A 20,885-nucleotide genomic window follows, 5' to 3' on the forward strand; every position below is an offset into this window, starting at 1 on the left:
GGTTCTTATCCCAAACGTTTTGGCAATCACCTTCCCTTACCAAAGGATCATATCAATATCTTGTCTTTGGGAGTCATCTTCCCTTACTGAAGGATCATTCCTTCAGTTTAATTTATAATCAAAGTTATTATAATGCATAATGTTATGAAATAAAAAGACATAATAACATGACATGCGATGGTAGCATCTATATAAAAAAAAACATTTAAGATATGACATATAAAAAGTGTATAAAACCCCCAACGTCGAGTGAAGTTCCTATATGTATTCCGATGCAAATAAACGCGATTTGTTAGCGAACAGAGGCTTGTTCCATGGCTAGACTTTGTGTATGTTTTGATGTAGGTATGAATCATTGACTGGATAGAAAGGAAATATTTATATTCTGTAGTTTGCATAATTCAAAAAGGATATCTTCTTGAACAATATATGAGTAGATTTTGTGAATACTTTAGCAGAAGATTTAGAGTGAGAGCAAGGAAGTGAGAAGAGATAATGATTTTTCTTATAATGGTGAAAGTATATGAATGATAATTTATAGAGATAATAGAAGGTAGAGAGGATAGGTTACCTAGAATATTTTGTATAGAGAAAAGGGAATAGAATTAGAAAGGAAGGACTCAAATAGCTCTTAGGTATGTACAGATTGTGTTAGGAGAATCTAATTCGTGTTTAGGTGAAATCTCCAATCTGAATAATCACTTTGCAAGCCATATAAAGTTTTCTACGTTTGGAATTTGGAAATAGCTATTAGACGCAAATTTATAGAGAAACGAAGTTAATCAGATAACCACAACTTGAGATATTCCTAAAATACTGTTAGTATATCAGGCTAGCTGATAAGAGCTTGATTTCCTACTATGGACTTGTAACAGATTTATCTACCTAATTTAATTTGAATTTGATTTTGTACTGAACTTAAAGAATAAAGCTAGTTTTCTTATATTTTCATGTAACTAAAGATTATTCAAATCCCATAAGTATGAAATTAGTTATGACTATATCTTGAAAGGTGGTTTATTGTCGGTTAGGAATTCACTACAGCTAGTGTTTTCATATATTTAAATTTTAAATTAGATATGTTAGTTTTTCAAATGCATTATTTTCTAATTTTATATTTTGAATTTAAATCTTAAATCATTACTATTGTAATTAATTAATTAGTTATTGAAAATGAACCTCATTCAAAATGTTGGGATGTTACAACTACAACCAAAGATCATGTTCCTTTAGCCTTGTCCAGAATCCTGCAAAACTCTTTATCTGTTGCGAATTCCCTTACACAATCAATAGGACATAAGTCCTCATCTTTATAAGGAAAGTCATGTTGATGTTCATCTGCAACAACTCCTGTTCTACTACAAGTTCATAATGTATGCCTCATCTTTTTTGAAGATTTGATTTTTGTATCACCAAGAGAAAGTTTTCCACAATAGTGCCTTGAAAACAAGCTGAAAACCAAATTGGATATCCTAGAATCAGTTGGTTCCTTCAAGTTCTGTCTAAAACAGGCAAAGGAATAGGTATACAAAATATCTTGCCTGGGATTTACAACCTGTGGCATCTTTTATTTCTATGGCTTGTGATCAAACTTTTATAATCTTTGCTACTAGCTGTTGGTATCTCTTAGAAAGGGCTAATGGATTTGTGCATAAGCGCACATGACTTTCACTTTCCCAAGCTAGATTGATTACGAAACAAAATATTGCAAGTCAAGACACGCCACCTATTTGGAAAATGAAAATAAATAAAAGATTATAAATGGTTGTGATTCAGTAGCAACTAGTGATGAATAAATTACTAAGATTAGAACAAAGCCATTGAAGGGTTAAACATTTAAAGTTAATTAGCAAGAGTTGTAGTTACAAACTAGTAGTATTTTGATTTGATGTTTGCAAATTGTATTTAGATCTAACTTGGGTTTATGAGAAAGGGCCACAGAGTCTATCTAACTAATGCTTTTTCAGAAGGTGCTTAACTTGATCATTAGTGAATCATAGTTTGAGCAAAAACAAGACAACAATGATGTCTTACCTGGAAAACACATCGGTGCTTTTAATTTGTAGTTAAAAAGCATGTCTTCAGATTAGCATTGTTTTCAATTACAGGCTACAAAGGCAGTAGAACTTAATTAATTATTAATTACTCAAATCAAATAAATAATTCCAGTTCCATTTAGAAGAAGAAAACCTAACCTTCCCTGAATTCATTTTCTCCAATGAACAAAAGTGTACAACCTTAGTGAGGGTGACGTCTTCCTCTTCTTGAAGAACCAATGGTGCTCTTGAGCTCCTCTATGTCTCTTCCTTGTCTTTGTTACTCCTCCCTCATAGCTCTTTGATCTTCTCTAATTTCATAGAGGATGATGGAGTGCTCTTGGTGCTCCATCCTTAGTTGTCCCATGTTGGAGCTTAATTCTCCTAGGAAAGTGTTGATTTGCTCCCAATAGTTTTGTGGAGGAAAGTGCATCCCCTGAGGCATCTCAGGGATTTCATGATGAGGAATTTCCTCATGCTCTTGTTGAGGTCCATGATCTCTTGTTTGCTCCATCCTTTTCTTAGTGATGGGTTTATCCTCTTCAATGAGGATGTCTCCCTCTATGTCAATCCCAGCCGAATTGCATAGGTGGCAAATGAGGTGAGGAAAGGCTAACCTTGCCAGAGTAGATGACTTGTTAGCCACCTTGTAGAGCTCTTGAGGTATGATCTCATGAACCTCTACTTCCTCCCCATTCATGATACTATGGATCATGATGGCCCGGTCTATAGTAACTTCAGACTGGTTGCTAGTGGGAATGATTGAGCGTTGAATAAACTCCAACCATCCTCTAGCTACAGGCTTAAGGTCCAGTCTTCTCAATTGAACCGGCTTGCCTCTTGAGTCAACTTTCCATTGAGCTCCTTCTACACATATGTCCATGAGGACTTGGTCCAACCTTTGATCAAAGTTGACCCTTCTAGTGTAGGGGCGTGCGTTTTCTTCCATCATTGGCAAGTTGAACGCCAGCCTTACATTTTCCGGACTGAAATCTAAGTATTTTCCCCGAACCATGGTAAGCCAATGCTTTGGATTCGGGTTCACACTTTGATCATGGTTCCTAGTGATCCATGCATTTGCATAGAACTCTTGAACCATTAAGATCCCAACTTGTTGAATGGGGTTGGTGAGAACTTCCCAACCTCTTCTTTGGATCTCAAGTCGGATCTCCAGATACTCATTCTTTTTGAGCTTGAAAGGAACCTCAGGGATCACTTTCTTCTTGGCCACAACTTCAAAGAAGTGGTCTTGATGGGCCTTTGAGATGAATCTCTCTATCTCCCATGACTCAGAGGTTGAAGCAATTGCCTTCCCTTTCCTCTTTCTTGAGGATTCTCTGGCCTTAGGTGCCATTGATGGTTATGAAAAAACAAAAAGCAATGCTTTTTACCACACCAAACTTAAAATGTTTGCTCGTCCCCGAGAAAAAGAAGAAAGAAAGAAGGAAAGGAAGAAAAAGAAGGAGGAGATGGAGGGAGAAGGTGTATTCGGCCAAGAGGGAGAAGAGAGGGTTGTGTTGTGGGAAAATGAAGAAGGAATGAGGGGTTTATATAGGAGTGGGGGAGGGATTAGGGTTCAGCCATTAGGGTTGGGTTTGGGAGGGAAAAGATTTTGAATTTTGTAGGTAGGTGGGGTTTATGGGGAAGAGTGGATGGATGTGAATGGTGAAGAGGTGATGGGGAAGAGTGATTGAGGTAATTGGTGATGGGTATTTGGGGAAGAGAGATATAAGGAAGGTATGAAAAGGAGAGAAGAAGGTGGTGGGAATCCTATAGGGTCCACAGATCCTGGAAGGGATCCTGTGGGGTCTACAGATCCAGTGGGCCAAGGACTTAACATCCCTGCTCCAATTAGCCATGTAAAATGCCCTTGCTGTGTAATCCTGGCGTTTAACGCCAGACTGCTGCCTGTTTCTGGCGTTAAACGCCCAAATGTAGGCTGTTTCTAGCGTTTAACGCCAGGTAGATGCTTGTTTTAGGCATTAAACGCCAGCTTGGTGCTTGTTTCTGGCGTTAAACGCCAGACAGATGCTTGTTTCTGGCGTTTAAATGCCAGAATGCTCCTCCTCTAGGGTGTGCTATTTTTAATGCTGTTTTTTATTTTGTTTTTGATTTTTTAGTAGTTTTGTGACTCCACATGATCATCAACCTAATAAAACACGAAATAAAAATAAACATAAAATTAACTATAATTAGATAACATTGGGTTGCCTCCCAACAAGCGCTTCTTTAATGTCAATAGCTTGATAGTGAGCTCTCATGGAGCCTCACAGATAATCAGAGCAAGGTTGGAACCTCCCAACACCAAATTTAGAGTTTGAATATGGGGGTTCAACACCAAACTTAGAGTTTGGTTGTGGCCTCCCAACACCAAACTTAGAGTTTGACTGTGGGGGCTTTGGTTGACTCTGCAGTGAGAGAAATTTTTCATGCTTCCTCTCTATGGTTACAGAAGGAGATCCTTGAGTTTTAAACACAAGGTTGTCCTCATTCAGTTGAAGGATTAACTCTCCTCTGTCCACATCAATCACAGCTCTTGCTGTGGCTAGGAAGGGTCTTTCAAGGATGATGGATTCATCCTCATTCTTCCCAGTGTCTAGGATTATGAAATCAGCAGGGATGTAAAGGCCTTCAACCCTTACTAACACGTCCTCTACCAGTCCAAAAGCCTATTTTCTTGAGTTGTCTGCCATCTCTAATGAGATTCTGGCAGCTTGCACCTCAAAGATTCCAAGTTTCTCTATTACAGAGAGTGGCATTAAGTTTATTCCTGACCCTAGGTCACACAGAGCCTCCTCAAAGGTCATGGTGCCTATGTTACAGGGAATTAGGAATTTACGAGGATCCTGTTTCTTTTGAGGTAGAGTTTGCTGAACCAAGGCATTTAGTTCCTTGATGAGCAATGGAAGTTCATCCTCCCAAGTCTCATTACCAAATAATTTAGCATTTAGCTTCATGATTGCTCCTAAATATTGAGCAACTTGCTCTTCAGCAATGTCTTCATCTTCTTCAGAAGATGAATACTCATAAGAGCTCATGAAGGACAGAAGGAGGTTCAATGGAATCTCTATGGTCTCTAGATGAGCCTCAGATTCCTTTGTTTCCTCAAAGGGAAACTCCTTATTGGTCACTGAATGTCCCAGGAGGTCTTCCTCACTAGGATTCACGTCCTCCTCCTCCCTTGTAGGTTCGGCCATGACGGTCAAATCAATGGCCTTGCACTCTCTCTTTGGATTTTTTCTGTATTACTTGGGAGAGTACTAGGAGGAGTTTCAGTGACTCTTTTACTCAGCAGGCCCACTTGTGCCTCCATATTTCTAATGGAGGACCTTGTTTTATTCATGAAACTCACAGTGGCCTTAGATAGATCAGAGACTATATTTGCTAAGCTAAATGGGTTCTGCTCAGAATTCTCTATCTGTTGCTGAGTGGATGATGGAAAAGGTTTGCTTTTCGTCCACCATTATTAAAGCCTTGTTGAGGCTTTTGTTGATCCTTCCATAAGAAATTTGGATGATTTCTCTATGAGGGACTATAGGTGTTTCCATAGGGTTCACCCATGTAATTCACCTCTGCTATTGCAGGGTTCTCAGGATCATAAGCTTCTTCTTCAGAAGATGCCTCTTTAGTACTGTTGGATGATTCCTTTAATCCATTCAGACTCTGAGAGATCATATTAACTTGCTGAGTCAATATTTTATTCTGAGCCAATATGGCATTCAGAGTATCAATTTCAAGGACTCTCTTCCTCATAGGCGTCCCATTACTCACAGGATTCCTTTCAGAAGTGTACATGAATTGGTTATTTGTAACCATGTCAATGAGTTCTTGAGCTTCTGTAGGTGTTTTCTTTAGGTGAATGGATCCACCTGCAGAATGGTCCAATGACATTTTAGATAATTCAGACAGACCATCATAGAATATATCCAGGATGGTCCATTCTGAAAGCATGTCAGAAAGACACTTTTTGGTCAGTTCCTTGTATCTCTCCCAAGCTTCATAGAGGGACTCACCTTATTTCTATTTGAAGGTTTGAACATCTACTCTAAGCTTACTAATCTTTTGAGGAGGAAAGAACTTGGCTAAGAAAGCCGTGACCAGCTTATCCCAAGAGTTCAGGCTATCCTTAGGTTGAGAGTCCAACCATATTCTAGCTCTGTCTCTTACAGCAAACGGGAAAAGCATAAGCCTGTAGACCTCGAGATCAACCCCATTGGTCTTAACAGTATCACAGATTTGCAAGAATTCAGTTAAGAACTGAAAAGGATCTTCTGATGGAAGTCTATGAAACTTGCAATTCTGTTGCATCAGAAAAACTAATTGAGGTTTAACCTCAAAATTGTTTGCTCCAATGGCAGGGATTGAGATGCTTCTTCCATGTAAATTGGAATTTGGTGCAGTAAAGTCACCAAGCATCTTCCTTGCATTGTTATTATTTTTGGCCATGTCTCCTTCTTTTTCGAAAATTTTTGTCAGATTTTCTCCAGAGAGTTGTGCTTTAGCTTCCCTTAACTTCCTCTTCAGAGTCCTTTCAGGTTCAGGATCAGCTTCAACAAGAATGTTCTTATCCTTGTTCCTGCTCATATGAAAAAGAAGAAAACAGAAAATATGAAATCCTCTATGTCACAGTATAGAGATTCCTTATAAGAGAATAATGGAGGAAGGAAAAGATAAGAATCCAAACACAAGGAAGAAGAATGAGTTCGAATTCTTGGGTGAAAGAGGGGTGTCAGTAGATGAATAAATAAACAGAAGGGGAAGAGAGATGAGAGAATTCGAAAATTAAATAAATTAAAATAAAAATATTTTTGTTTTTAAATTGAATTTAAAATAAAAATTCAAAAATTTAAAAAGAAAAATAAAATTAAATCAAATTAAAATTTAAAACAAATAGTTAATTAAAAAGAAATTTTGAAAAAGAGGGAAGGGATTTTTGAAAATTAGAGAGAGAGAGAGTTAGTTAGGTAGTTTTGAAAAAGATAAGAATCAAACAAAAAGTTAAGTGGTTAATTGAAAAGAATTTGAAAATTTATTTTTAAAAAGATAAGAAGTTAGAAAATATTTTGAAATTGATTTTGAAAAAGATGTGATTGACATTTAATTTGAAAAAGATTTGAAAAGGAAATTTAGAAAGATTTTATTTTGAAAATTAAAGTTGATTACTTGACTAACAAGAAACAAAAAAGATATGATTTTAAAATTTAAAGATTGAATCTTTCTTAATAGGCAAGTAACAACTTGAAATTTTTGAATCAATCACATTAATTGTTAGTAAAAGTTTTGAAATTATGAAATAAAGTAAGAAAAAGATTTTTGAAAATCAATTTGAAATTTTCGAAAATCATAAAAGAAAAATGAAAAAGATTTGATTTTTGAAAAAGATTTGAAAAAGATAGAACTTTTAAATTGAAAATTTGATTTGACTTATAAGAAACAACTAAATTTTAAAAATTTTTGAAAAAGTCAACTCAAATTTTTGAATTTTATGAGATGAAAAGGGGAAAGATATTTTTTTGATTTTTGAATTTTTAATGATGAAAGAGAAAAATAATAAAAAGACTCAGTGCATGAAAGTTTTGGATCAAAACAAATGATGCATGCAAGAACACTATGAATGTCAAGATGAACACCAAGAATACTTTGAATGTCAAGATGAACACCAAGAACTTATTTTTGAAAATTTTTAAGAAAAAAAAACATGCAAGACACCAAACATAGAAATTTTCAAACTTTAGACACTAATAATTCAAGAATGCATATAGAAAACAAGAAAAGACACAAAACAAGAAATTCTAAAGATCAAACAAGAAGACTTACCAAGAACAACTTGAAGATCATGAAGAACAAGAAAGAGACTCAATGCATGAAAGTTTTTCGAAAATTTTAAAGAAATTAACAAGATGAAATTGACACCAAACTTACAACTAGACTCAAACAAGAAACATCAAATTATTTTTGATTTTATAATTTTATAAATTTTTTTGTAATTTTTTTTCGAAAATTAATTTGGAAAAAGAAAAATAAGGATTTCAAAATTTTTAATAGGAATTCCAAGAATCTTGCAGTGTTAGCCTAAAGCTCCAGTCCAAGAATTAGACATGGCTTACTAGCCAGCCAAGCTTTCAGTGAAAGCTCCGGTCCAAAACACTAGACATGGCCAATGGCTAGCCAAGCTTCAACATACAAATCAGGTATACAATAGCTGATATTTCATCCAACTTCATTCTATGCTGATAGGTGGAAGCCCCAGTCCAAATGAATTAGACATGGCTTTACAGCCAGCCAGGCTTCAACATGCTTCACGAAACTCTAGAATTCTTTCTTAAAAATTCTGAATAAAAATATATTTTTGAAAATATTTTTGTTTGTATTATTTTTGAAAATAAGAAATAAAAAGCTTGAAATTAAAATAAAATTACCTAATCTGAGCAACAAGATGAACCGTCAGTTGTCCAAACTCGAACAATCCCCGGCAACAGCGCCAAAAACCTGGTGCACGAAATTGTGATCATCAACAATGGCGCCAAAGACTTGGTGCTCTCAAACGTGAATCACACTTTGTCACAACTTCGCACAACTAACCAGCAAGTGCACTGGGTCGTCCAAGTAATAAACCTTACGTGAGTAAGGGTCGATCCCACGGAGATTGTCGGCTTGAAGCAAGCTATGGTCACCTTGTAAATCTCAGTCAGGCGGATTTAGATGGTTATGGTGAATTGACAATAAAAACATAATTAAAATATAAACTAGGATAGAGATACTTATGTAATTCATTGGTGAGAATTTCAGATAAGCGTATAGAGATGCTTTTGTTCCTCCTGAACCTCTGCTTTTCTGCTGTCTTCATCCAATCATTCCTACTCCCTTCCATGGCAAGCTATATGTAGGGCATCACCGTTGTCAATGGCTACATCTCATCCTCTCTGTGAAAATGGTCCAATGCGCTGTCACTGCATGGCTAATCATCTATCGGTTCTCGATCATACTGGAATAGGATTTACTATCCTTTTGCGTCTGTCACTACGCCCAGCACTCGCGAGTTTGAAGCTCGTCACAGCCATCCCTTCCCAGATCCTACTCGGAATACCACAGACAAGGTTTAGACTTTCTGGATCTCGGGAATGGCCATCCATGGGTTCTAACTTATACCACGAAGACTCTAATATCTCGGACTCGGTCCCCTGTATTAGATATCTAAGAGATACTCATTCTATCTCATCTTCATGTAGAACGGAAGTGGTTGTCAGGCACGCGTTCATAGGTGAGAATGGTGATGAGCGTCACATAATCATCACATTCATCATGTTCTTGGGTGCGAATGAATATCTTAGAATAGGAATAAGCTTGAATTGAATAGATAAACAATAGTACTTTGCATTAATTCATGAGGAACGGCAGAGCTCCACACCTTAATCTATGGTGTGTAGAAACTCTACCGTTAAAAATACATAAGTGATAATGGAGTTCATTGGTCTCGGCCCCAGAGGGGAACCGGAGTAACCAAGACTTCGAATATAATAATAAAAAGTCCTATTTATACTAAACTAGTTACTAGGGTTTACAAAAATGAGTAAATGATGCAGAAATCCACTTCCGGGGCCCACTTGGTGTGTGCTTGGACTGAGCATTGAAGCTTTCACGTGGAGAGGTCTTTCTTGGAGTTGAACGCCAGTTTATAACCTGTTTCTGGCGTTTAACTCCACTTTGCAACCTGTTTCTAGCGTTTAACTCCAGAATGCAACATGGAACTGGCGTTGAACGCCAGTTTGCGTCATCTAAACTCGGGCAAAGTATGGACTATTATATATTGCTGGAAGGCCTTGGATGTCTACTTTCCAACGTAATTAAGAGCACACCATTTGGAGTTCTGTAGCTCCAGCAAATCCACTTTGAGTGCAGGGAGGTCAGAATCCAACAACATCTGCAGTCCTTCTTTAACCTCTGAATCTGATTTTTGGTCAAGTCTCTCAATTTTAGCCAGAAAATACCTGAAATCACAGAAAAACACACAAACTCATAGTAAAGTCCAGAAATGTGAATTTTATTTAAAAACTAATAAAAATATACTAAAAACTAACTAAATCATATTAAAAACTATGTAAAAACAATGCCAAAAAGCGTATAAATTATCCGCTCATCACGCATCAACATATGATCCTTTGGAGCTTGATGGATCCTTCCCCATTGAACTTGGAATTGATGTTGAGGTAGATTTCACTCAACCTCCTATTTATGATTTGAGTGATGGGGAAGAACTTGAACTTGAGGAAGCTTGGCAAGGGGTAGAGCTTGAAGAACCTTGCCAAGTGGTGGAAGCCTCTAGAAGAGGATGGACAGGAGTAGAACGCGCCTTGTCTAGATCATTGGAAACTCCTCCACCTAAGTTACCATCTAATCCTTTATTTGAGTGGGTAAAACTTCTAACTCTTAGCTTTATTATCCCACTTGAATTTGGCTTGCTTGAAACGGATGGCCAACTTAGGGCGCTTTGTGGAATGAAGCATAAGAGGAGTATGTTTAGTGGTTGGTGTTATAAATCTAGACTCATTATGGTTGAAGCTTCAAGGAGTAGATGTAAGGGTTGGACTAGTGCTCAATTGGATGGGTCTAGGAGAGTGGTTTGGTGCCTTAGTGAGAATTCGGCTTACCTACCACCCGGATGGAACAATGATGATCAATTAAAAGACGGTGTGAAAATAAGAACTTCACCCAAGCTTGGTGAGGTCGGTTGGAAATTCTGACAACCGTTTGAGGAGCAAGCATCCTTGGAAGTTCAAGGATGAGTACAAACACAAGCCACCATAACAAGGAGCTTTCCAATTGTCCAACTTAAGGACAATAAATAAAAGTGCTAGGTGGGAGACACCCCATCATGGTAAACTCTTTCCATTCTCTTGTATATATAATCAATGAGTGAATTGAGTTGCCATTATAGGTAGTTTTTCTTATTTTTGTACATATTGCTTTGATTGATAGATTACTTATTAAATTCATGTTTTGATTAGGATAGTTGTTTTGAATTGCATTTTGCTTGAAGTGCAAGTTTTGGTTGTTCTGTCTTTGAAAATTTTTTTCTTTTCAAAAACCAAAAAGATTTTTGTTAAATTAGAATTTTGGTTGCTTTAGAATGTTTATAGGTTAGGAGAGTGTCCTGTTTCTATTTTATGCTTCTATGAAAAAAAAAGGAAAAAGGGGTCACCCCACGCGTAAGCGTGGGCGACGTGTAAGCGTCACTGGTCTTTGTCGCAAACCCACGCGTGAGCGTGAGCAACGCGTACACGTCGAAAAGCTGATGTGGGACTCCCAGTACAAAAATCAGAGAGTTGTGCTGGAGTGGTACTACGTTTGTGCGAGTAGTACAATTTAGATCCACGCGTACGTGTGGAGGACGCTTATGCGTGATGTCTATTTTCTGTGTTCCACGCGTACGCATAGACGATGCTTACGCGTCGCATCACCTTTCAGGTTTTCGCGCGCGCGCATCGCCTATGCGCACGCGTCGCCTTCGCGCCTCAGCTGCCCTGTTTCTGTTTTGTTCCTTTCTTCTTCTTTCTTCTTCTCTCCTTCTTTCTTTCTTCTTCTTTTCTCTTCCCTTCTCCCATTTCTTTTCTTCCCTTTCTTCTCTTCTCTTCTCTTCTCACCTTTCTTATCATTTCTCTTTTACTTCTCTTTATTTCTTCTTCTCCCTCTTTTTAAGTTTTCCCTTCTTATTTTTCTCATCTTTCATTTTCTTTTGTTTATTACATTTGCATACTTTCATTCATTGTATTTTAATTTTGTGTGTATAGCTTGTTCTCATTTTCTTTTATAATTTTCTTATTTTGATATTGGTGTTGAATTTTCCTACTTAATTGTTGAGGCTTTCTTGGTTAGTTTTGGTGCTTCTTGACTTGTTTGATATTGAAGGGTGATCAAATTTCTAAGTCAATGCTTAACCTTTGATGATTCTTGCATCCTTTGTGCATTGATATAAACTTGCATGTCTTTCATGACCCACTCTTTCTTGTTTGAATTTGATGCTCAACATGCTATTCATGTCATTTACTTATGCTTTGATTTTACTCTTGCATCAAGTATTAGTGATATGCCCTTTGCTTACATTGCTTTCTCACTCACATGTTTTAGCTACTATGTAAGTGGAGAACCTTACTCTTATTTGGCATTAGCCCCCGCCTATGTTCTATTTGCTTTGATATCTCTGTTGTAGGCTTAATTTTCTTTCTTTTTCTCTCCTTTTAAGCTGGCCATCGAGAGGGAAAGAAAAAACTTCCAAATGGGGCAACAAACAAGTTCCTCCGCACAATCCTTTGAAGGAGCTCATCAGTTGTAGCAACCCGTCCACCTTGCTCTTCTTTGCATACACCGAGGATGGTGCAAATTTCTAAGTATGGGGAGGTCAAGGACCGACCTCCGTGGGTAACCACTTCCTTTCTCAACACCAATTCTTAATTTTCTTTGTAAGATAGTTGTTGCATTGCATGTAGATTGCATGTTAGTTAGAATCTGTACATATTTTACCACTTCTTTCTTGTTAGGACTACTTGGTTGAAGTAATGATTTCTTTTCCAAGAAAACTGTTTTAGGGCACCCTAACAATTTGAAAAATTTTTTTGTTGAAATTTCTTGAAGAATTTATGTTGGAACATGGCTTTTGAGCTAAGAACACAAGCATGTAAGTTTTGAGCCTAATTATGTGGTTACATCATATAACCACTTATTTTCATTCTTGTGTGCATTGTTCTCCTTCTATGATTGTAATCTTTGATTTGTTTGATTCTTTATGTCCATTATTCCATGTATACATGCATTTATATGATTGAGGCCGTCATTTCATTTAGCTCACTTACCCAAATAGCTTACCTTTCATGAACCATTGTTAGCCAATTTTGAGCCTATTTAATCCATTTTGTTCTTAATTTTAGCACATCACTACCCCTAAGTGAAAAATAATAAATGTCCCTTAATTTGAATCTTTGATTAGCTTAGGCTAGTGAGGGTGTGTATCATTTGGGTATGAGAAACTTGGGAACATTAGTTGAGTTGAAAGTGTGTTTTTGTATTTTTATTGAAGATTTTGGGAATTTGGTACAGGCTCATGCATTAAATATGTAAAATCATATGCATTGATGCTCTTGTATATATTTTAGCTTGAAAAGAAAAAAATGATAAAGAAAAAATAAAAATAAAAAAAATGGAAAAAGAAAAGAAAAAAAAGGAAGCCATAAAAAAAGGGGACAAAAATGCCCCAAAGCAAAGTAATAATAACAATGCATATAGAATGTGAATTAAAGAGAATGCATGAGTATGTGAAAAAGTGGAAATCATGGGTAGCTAGGTGGTGTATTAGAATTGTATAGGTTGTTATATGTGTTTGGTGAGAGCTTAGGTTAATCAAATATTCAAATTTCAAGCTCACTTGGCCATATATGCATCCCTACTTTTACCCTAACCCCATTACAACCTATGAATAAGTCCTCATGATAAATGTATGCATGCATTGAATAATTGTTGATTGTTAGATGAAAAACAAATCTTGGAAAGCATGATTAGAAGAGAATTGAGTGAATCAACCCTATACACTTGAGCGAACAGAGCGGATACACCTTCCGGTGAGGGTTCGATGCTTAATTCCTTGTTCCCGGCTTTCATGAGCTTTCTTCTTGCAAGTCTATTTGAACTTCATTTTGATATTTGAATTGGTAGGATTTATGAATCATCATACTACGTTAGCCCTACATGTTCATATACGTTCTTGGAGAATTGATTTACTTTTAACCAAGTAGGTAGAATCATTTTGCATTCAATTGCATGCATGTAGATAGGTACATATAGTTTATTTGCATTGAATAAATGTTCATACCCTTTTTCTTGTCTTTCTTGGTTTAGCATGAGGACATTCTTAGTTTAAGTGTGGAGAGGTTTGATAAACCCTAATTTTATGGTTTATCTTGTGTTGAATTTAGGAGATTTTATCAAATTTTCTCACATTTATTCAATGAAATAACATGGTTTTGTGAATTTCTCCTAATTTGTGCTTAAGAGTAACAACATGCTTTTTAGGCCCAAAAATTGATAAATTTAATTCACTTTAATTCTATTCGATGCCTTGATATGTTTGTTAAGTGATTTCAGGATTAGAAGGCAGAGATTGGGTTGAAGGAATGAAGAAAAAGCATGCAAAAATGGAGAATTCATGAAGAAATGAGGATTTGCTGAACTCAAAGCCACGCGCACGTGGCACACGTCACACACGCGTACGCGTGAGAAGGAGATTCACCAAGGACATGCACGCGTTACCCACGCGCAAGCATGAGGAGGAATTTTGCAGTGTAACGTGTACGCGTGACCCATGTGTACGCGTGACAAGCTGCACGTGACTTCACTAAAGGCAAAATACTGGGGGCAATTTCTGAGCTCAAGGAGGCCCAAATCCAACTCATTTCTGATGCTTTTGAACCCAAGGATTGTAAGGGAATGGGGGGAGCAATTAGTGTAGCTTAGGTATCATGTAGGGTAGCTTTCTAGAGAGAGAAGGTCCCTCTTCTCTCTAGAATTAGGGTTCTTAGGTCAATTTTCTCTTAGATCCAGGTTTTAGTTCTCGTTTTCCTTTAGTTTTTCTTGCAATTTCTTGTTCCTACATCTTCATTCTCTTAGTTTGTAGTGTTAATTTTCCTTTTTATACTTCTCTTTAGTTTTATGAACACCATTGTTGGATTTGGATTCCTTTTAATGCAATTTATGTTTTATGTTCCTTTATTGTTTAATTGAGTTGTTATTATTGTTTCCTTGTAATTGGTACTTGTAGATTTTATTATTTCTTGCAATCTATAATGCTTTCCTTTTGTGCCTTCCAAGTGTTTGACAAAATGCTTGGTTGGATGTTAGAGTAGCTCTTTGAGCATTCTTGGCTTGGAAAGAGAAATTGGACAATCTTGAGTAATTAATACCCAATTTAGATTGGTGATCTAGAGTTGTTAGTTAATATTATTTTCATTGACTCTAATCTCCTTCTAATTCAATTAGTAAGTTGATTAGGACTTTTGGATTGAGATTAACTAGTCTTATTTGACTTTCTCTCGTGTGTGAAGATAATATTGTACCTTCTTACAATGTTGGAGATGATGAAATAGGATAAATTCTTGTTAATTATTGTGTTATGATTAGTGACTAGGAATGAAAGTCTATATTCTCAATCCTTGACATGAATGTCTCTCTTTATCACTTGTTTTCTTTAGTTGCTTGCTTTATTTTCTTGCCATTTATTTTCTTGCCCTTTTACCAAATCAAACCCCCCATTATTCCTTCATAACCAATAATTGATCACTTCATTGCAATTCCATGTGAGACTACCCGAGGTTTAAATACTTCGGTTATTTTTCATTGGGGTTTTTACTTGTGGCAACCAATATTAAAATTTGATTTAAGGATCGAATGTCAATTTGGGCTATGCTCACAATGAAATTATTTTGCTAAATTCTGAACTGGCAAAAATCTTCTTATCAGAGGCCCTTTATCCTATCTTATAGGGTAGGAAAGGATGCTATTTCATTCCCTTTTCTCAAGGAAGATTCCAAAGGAGCTCTTTCATTGAAGTGTCTGCCGCCGGCCTGGTTACCCCAATCCTTAAGTATTTTTGTGCCATGATCTTATCATTGAATAATCAACGCAACTTATTTTGGTTGGTCACCACTAGATGATTCCGTGAAACACTCCCCAAATCTGCTATTCTATTATCTAATAGTATCAGCGAGGTATCCTGGTTTCGCCCCTAACGGTATAGTTCAATCTTTAGGGCATCAGGGCCTTCTTTGAAAAATGGAAAAGATTCTAAAAGAGATAAATCGCATATGAAGAAAGTATGCTTTGCTTGTCATTGAAGGTGGTTCATGCATCTACCGTGAAAGCAGGACAACATAAACAAAGGGGGGTAGCGCTGCCCACCTAATATCGGTTAGCTGAGCCGGGAATTCGGCATCATATCGGTTAGCTAAGCCGGCCTCAAGGAAGAACTTTGATCTTGCCTTTTTCCTACTTTCGAATTTTTGTTCTAGGCAGTAATATCAAGTGATCTGATGATCCAATAGTTAAGTCAAAGGCTACGAAAAAACCTTCCTCCGTAAGTTCTTTTACTCTCTCTCTCTCTCTATAGCTCTGTCTGGTGAACACTTTGTGTAACCGTTGAGTTTGATTTGAACTAGTTTCAAAGGCTGGATTTCCCTTGGGGAGAACTAGAATCCTATCCTCAGATCTTTCCCTCTTCTGTAATTTTGAGACTAAAAGAAGTAGGGATTGGATCGATGAAACGCCTTTGTGAAGTATAGCTCTGTTCTATGCTGGCCCCTAAAGAAAAAAGCTTTCTATGATATTCTTTTTTCTAGGGAATCCACGCTTACTAGACCCTTTTTTGCAGACAGGATCTGAAAAGACTAGCTGGACCTGGTGTGAGGCTTCAAGGTGTGAGCAGGAGAAGTCTGATTCTGCATTAATCGGAGTAGATTAGGGACACTTTAATGGCAATGGGACAACGACATGCAGCAGCAGCGGCGCACTGTGGGTGGGAATCAAAACCCCCTGATGATGGGATTTTTTATACCATTTTTCACAGCATTTTGTGTGTTTTTAGTTATATTTTATTAAGTTTTATTAAGTTTTAGTAGGTTTTATTGCAAAAATTACTTTTTGGATGCTATTTTGAATTTTTGTGTTTTTATTATGATTTCAGGTGATTTTTTGGGTAAAATTGGCAAGTTTTGGCAAAATCTGATTCAAATCCTGACCTCCGTGTATTCCAACGAGTATATCTTGAGCTACAGAGGTTCAATTGACGCACACTCAATGGCGTTAGAAAGCTAACTTCCAGAGCTTTCCAGAAATATTTAATAGTCTATACATTTTTTTGGAAAGGAATGCCCAAAACGGGAATTAAATGCCCAACTTACCCCCTTTCTGGCGTTCAATGCCCAAGAAGGATCAACCCTCCAAGTTGAACGCCCAGAACTTGATTTGAATGCCAGGCTTCAGCCCAAACACTCACCAAGTGGGCCCCAAAGTGGATTTTAGCCCTTCTTAGCTTATTTTATTTTTCTTTTGTAATTTTTAATTAAAAACAATATCTTTTAGGTTTAGTTTTAGAGTTTTTATTATAAATAAGGGACTTCCTTCCTCCTGAGGATCATGCCTCCCAAGAGGAGAGAAGCACAGACACATTACATTACACCTTCTTAAAGCATGAGTAACTAAACCTCCTAGGTTAAGGATAGGAGCTCTACTCATTCCTACGGATTAATATCATTACTTTTCTACTTTAATATATGTTTGATTTCATTATATGATGCATTGTCGTTCTTCATCCTTATGAATCTGGGGAGGAACTGGCATATGACCCCTATTCTACATGAGTTTTTACGAGTCCCTGGCAGGATAGTATTGAGCTGCAGCTTGAGAATGCATCACAGGTTCCAACAAGTAATCTAGGATAATTGAGATATGTGACATAAAATCTCGTTAGTCATGGATAACTGAGGTTTCTGTGGCACTAAGGCTAGAATCATAGAGCTTCATTCTCCGATCTGGAAGATCCGACCTTGTTTGTGGTATTTTGGGTAGGATCACCAGAGATTGAATTGCGTGAGATTCACCCTCGTCCAGATTGAATAACCACTGGTCCTGGCGTTTAGTTTGGATCAAAGGAGATTAATGACCACTAGCCCTAGCTTAATCACTTACAGCCTTGCCGTTGAATGAATCACTCATTGTTAAGGTAGTCAGTAAGAAGTATTAATCTGGAAGAACAAGCATCTCTGAGGCCTTAACTGATTTCCTATCAATGTTTCTATGTCTTTTCGTTATTGTTCTGTTTATGAGCCTACAATAAACAACCACTATCTGTCTATTCGCCTGAGTAAGATCTGTAGGATAACCATTGATTGCTCAATCCAACAATCCTCGTGGGATCGACTCTCACTCAGCTGAGGTATTACTTGGACGACCCGGGGCACTTGCCGGTTCAGTTGTGCGAGTTCTAATTTTGCGCACCAAGTTTTTGGTGCCATTGCTGGGGATTGTTCGAGATTGACAACTACCAGTTGTCTTGCACCTTAGATCAGGTACTTTTTTTACTAGTTTCTCTTTTAATTGATTTTCTTGTTAATTTTCGAAAACTCTTCAAAAAATCTTTCAAAAATTTTTCGTTTTTAGTCTTCTTTTTCCTTTATTTGAGTCTTATGTCAAGTCTTAAGTTTGGTGTCCCTTTGGTTTTCATTTCTTTTCTTGAGTTCTTAAAAATTACTCTTATTTTTCTTTCTTGGTGTTCGAATTTTTCTGTGTGTTTTTCTTTGTTTAATCTCAAAATTTTTAAGTTTGATGTCTTTTAGTGTTTCTCCTTTTCAATTTTTCGAAAATTAGTGTCTTTGATTTCAAATTTTTAAGTTTGGTGTCCATCTGGTGTTGTTCTTTTCTTTTTAATTTTTAATTTTTTGAAAAAAATAATTATTATTATTATTTTTGAAATTTTTTAATTTAAAAATTCAAAATTTTTAGTTTGGTGTCTCAATTAGTAATCTTATTTTTCTTGTTTAACTTTTCTATCTTTAAAATCTTTATCTTATCTTTTTTATTTGATTTCAAAATCGTGTTATCTTATTTCAATTTGAAAATTTTAAATTTTAGTATCTTGATTAGTTTTGCTTTCTTTGAAAACTTGAATTTTAAAATTTTTAAATTTTTAAAACTTATCGTATCTTTAACTTAAATTCAAATTTCAAAAGTTTAGTAGTTTCTGTGTGTTTTTCTTTCTTTTAATTTTGAATTTTAAAATCTTTAAATTTTTAAAATCTTATGTTATCTTGTTTCTCTCTCTCTTGACTTTTTCAAATTTTGAATTTCAAAATCTTTCTTTAAATTTCTTTTTTTAATTTTAAAATTTTTCAAAATCAAATCTTCTATTTTAAATTTTCAAAAATCTTTTCTTATCTCGTTTGACTCTTTCTTTCCAAATTTAAATTTTAAAATCTTTGATTGACTCTTTCTTTTTAAATTTCAAAAATTTTCAAAATCAAATCTTTTATTTTATTTTCAAATCTTGCATTATCTTATTTCAATTTTAAAAGTCTAGTGTGTTTTAATATCTCCTTCTTCTTTTTAAATTTCAAAAATTTCAAATCTTCTCTTTTTCTTTTTAATTAATTTTCTTTCTAAAAATTTTTCAAATCATATCTTATCTTGATCTTTGATCGTTATCTTATTTTTTTCCCTTGATTCTTAAATTTGTATATCCTATCTTTATTTTAAATTTAAATTTTAAAGTTTAGTATTTTGTTAGTTTTTCCTTCTTTAATTTTGAAATTCAAAATCTTTAATTGACTTTTTCTTTCTAATTTTTGAAATTTCTAATTATTATTTTTCTTTTTTTATTTATTCATTTTCGAATTTTTATTAAAAGAAATCTTTTTTGGGGATTTCACTGGGAGTTCTCTAGACTTTGACATAAAGACTCCCTGACTTTCTTTGTTTTTTGGGTATCTCAATTCTGATTTCTATGGAAGCAGAATGAGTATACCTCCTATTGGAATAGATCATTTTGAGCTCAACCCAGAGTTGATATTCCTAGTGCAACAAAATTGCCAGTTTCATGGACTCCCACAGGAAGACCCCAATAAATTTATCTCTGACTTTCTGTAGATCTATGATACTGTAAAAACCAATGGAGTAAATCCTGAAGTCTACAGCCTGGTGCTTTTCCCATTTGCTATGAGGGATCAAGTAAAGAATTGGCTTCGCAACCAGCCCAGGGGGAGTTTGAATACTTGGGATAAGGTTGTTGACAAGTTCCTAAAGAAGTTCTTTCCCCCGCGGAGGTTGACTAAGCTAAGGACAGACATTTAGACCTTCAGGTAGGAAGAGAGTGAGTCCCTTCACGATGCTTGGGAGAGGTACAAGCTGATGCTCAGAAAATACCCCACAAAAATGTTTTCAGATTGGGTTAAGCTGGATATTTTCTATTATGGACTCATGGACATGGCCAAGATGTCCCTGGATAACTCTACTGGTGGCTCAATACACATGAAGAAGACAACTGAAGAAGCTGATAAACTCATTGAGATGGTCGCTAATAATCAGTACTTATACTCATCCGGTGAGACCTCAATTAAAGGGGAAGTCAAGGCAGTGTCCACTAAACCCACCACTCCTGAACAAAATGAATCTTTAGTTCAGTAGCTGAACTTTCTCACACAACAAGTGCTGAGCTTGCAAGAAGTAATACAGGAGACCCGAGCTTCTAGCAAGAATATGAAAGCACAGTTGAGCCAAGTCAAACAGCAGATATCTAAACAAATAAGAGAGGAGTGTCAAGCTATTCAATTGAGGAGTGGTAGGGCACTAGATACTCAGCCTTAGAAAATTAGAGCACAAGGTGAAGAGAAAACATCAAAGAGTGAAAACACAACAACCCAGGGCACGACCAAGGGCGCTGAACACCCAAAGGGAGCAACACTGGCATTCAACGCCCAGCAGGGATCAACAAGGGCATTCAACCCCCAAAAAAGAGAGGGGACACAAACGCCAATTCAGAGAACATCCTCCCTAGACATCCTAACAATCCCTTTCCAGTCACTCTGGACACTCATCCTTCACTACCCAAGGCCCCAGAGTATAGAGCCAAACTGCCATATCCTCAAAAACTTCAGAGACCTCCTAACACTATTCTCAGTGACATGGAGGTGAATCCAAGAGAAAAGTGTAAGGCCCTCATCAAGACCAAGGAGGCTGAGCCTAAGGTGTTACACACTGTTGAGGAACTAAATGAAGAAGAGGCTCAAGAAGAGGCTGGAAGCACACTATTGCATGCCC

Source organism: Arachis ipaensis, chromosome B10, assembly GCF_059453495.1.
Source record: "Arachis ipaensis isolate K30076 ecotype BB chromosome B10, ASM5945349v1, whole genome shotgun sequence".
In the NCBI taxonomy this organism is placed as follows: domain Eukaryota; kingdom Viridiplantae; phylum Streptophyta; class Magnoliopsida; order Fabales; family Fabaceae; genus Arachis; species Arachis ipaensis.